Source organism: Chlorocebus sabaeus, chromosome 27 (genome assembly GCF_047675955.1).
Source record: "Chlorocebus sabaeus isolate Y175 chromosome 27, mChlSab1.0.hap1, whole genome shotgun sequence".
Classification (NCBI taxonomy): domain Eukaryota; kingdom Metazoa; phylum Chordata; class Mammalia; order Primates; family Cercopithecidae; genus Chlorocebus; species Chlorocebus sabaeus.
Window position 1 is genome coordinate 33,359,508 of NC_132930.1, and position 1,883 is coordinate 33,361,390.

Genomic DNA, 1,883 nt, shown 5'->3' on the forward strand with positions numbered 1-1,883 from the left:
AGCTGCTATGACATTGGTGTACAAGCTTTCATGTGGAAATAAGTTTTCATTTTTCTGGGATAAATGCCCAGGAGTATAAATGCTGGGTCATGTGATGTACATTTGTACATTTAGTTTCTTTCTTTTCCTTTCTCTCTCTTTCTTTCTTTCTTTCTTTCTTTCTTTCTTTCTTTCTTTCTTTCTTTCTTTCTTTCTTTCTCTCTTTCTCTCTTTCTCTCTTTCTCTCTTTCTCTCTTTCTTTCTTTCTTGTCTTGCTCTGTCGCCCGGGCTGGAGTGCAGTGGCTCAATCTTGGCTCACTACAACATCCACCTCCTAGCCTCAAGCAATTATCCTGCCTCAGCCTCCTGAGTAACTGGGATTACAGGTGCATGCCACCACACCCAGCGAATTTTTGTATTTTTAGGAGGCACAGAATTTCACCATGTTGGCCAGGCTGGTCTTGAACTCCTGGCCTGAAGTGATCCACCCGCCTGGGCCTCCCAAAGTGCTGAGATTACAGATGTGAGCCACCGCACCCAGCCCCATTTAGTTTTTGAAAAATAAACTGTTGCCTTCTTGCTGGCTGTCTTTCTGCCACCATCCTGGTCTCATGTTCCCTTCGCTAAATGCCTGGTGAAGCCACAGAAACCATTCCTACTACAGAGCAGGAGTTGCCACAGCCCCAGGTGGAGACCAGGTCTGGAACAGAACCTGACGGTGATAAATTAGTACCAGAGCTCGAGGATCGGGATTCCACAGAGACACCACACAAACAACCCAACTGGCAGCAGTAGCTGAAATCAATGAGTGTCAATCAGTAAAGCAAAACAGAGTTAGAGTGAAAAGAAGGCATGTAAGGCTATGTCCAAACTCGGTCTTCCGTAGATTACAGGGGTTACTCCAGTCACTACTGGAAATCTAAGAATATCTTCTTTGTCATCACAAAACCAGATGTCTACAAGAACCCTGCTTCAGATACCTAAATAGTTTTTGGGGAAGCCAAGATCAAGGATTTATCTTTTTTTTTTTTTTTTTTTTTTTGAGATGGAGTCTCGCTCTGTCGCCCAGGCTGGAGTGCAGTGGCCGCATCTCAGCTCACTGCAAGCTCCGCCTCCTGGGTTTACGCTATTCTCCTGCCTCAGCCTCTCAAGTAGCTGGGACTACAGGCACCTGCCACCTCGCCCAGCTAGTTTTTTGTATTTTTTAGTAGAGACGGGGTTTCACCGTGTTAGCCAGGATGGTCTCGATCTCCTGACCTCGTGATCCACCCGTCTCGGCCTCCCAAAGTGCTGGGATTACAGGCTTGAGCCACCGCACCCAGCCAGGATTTATCTTAACAAGCATGGTTAGCACCTGCCGAGACACAGCGTGAGCTGTCTCGAACATTCAAGAAAACACATAGATTCCAACTGTACAAGAGGAGACTGGAGAGGAACAGGTTGATGATACAGGTGTGGAAGTTAAGGACGTAGTATTGGTCATGTCACAAGCAAATGTGTTGAGAGCAAAGGCAGTGGGAGCCCTGAAGAACAACGGTAATGATATTGTAACAGCTATTATGGAGTTAACAATGTGACCTCCTGAAAATGACTTTTTTTCTGTGTTTCAAAAGAATAACTGCAACTTGGTTTGAAATTTGTACCTGTTTCTATCCTAAGTAAAATTATGGCTTCTTGTTGGAAAAATATTAGAATAAAATAAACATTCAAATTATGCAAAGTCCCATAATCACTGCACTCCCAGCCCAGGCAATTATTAATGGCTAACCACTTGCCTTTTAAAGAATTTCATTGGCCGGGCGTGGTGGCTCACGCCTGTAATCCCAGCACTTTGGGAGGTCAAAGCGGGCAGATCACGAGGTCAGGAGATCGAGACTATCCTGGCTAACACGGGGAAACCCCGT

General features: G+C 45.4%; 1 pseudogene; it reads left to right on the top strand.

The window, feature by feature from the left end:
- The first annotated feature begins 606 nt into the window (after positions 1-606).
- LOC103246541 (nascent polypeptide-associated complex subunit alpha-like) lies at positions 607-1,556 on the top strand (annotated as a pseudogene).
- Positions 1,557-1,883: the final 327 nt, after the last annotated feature.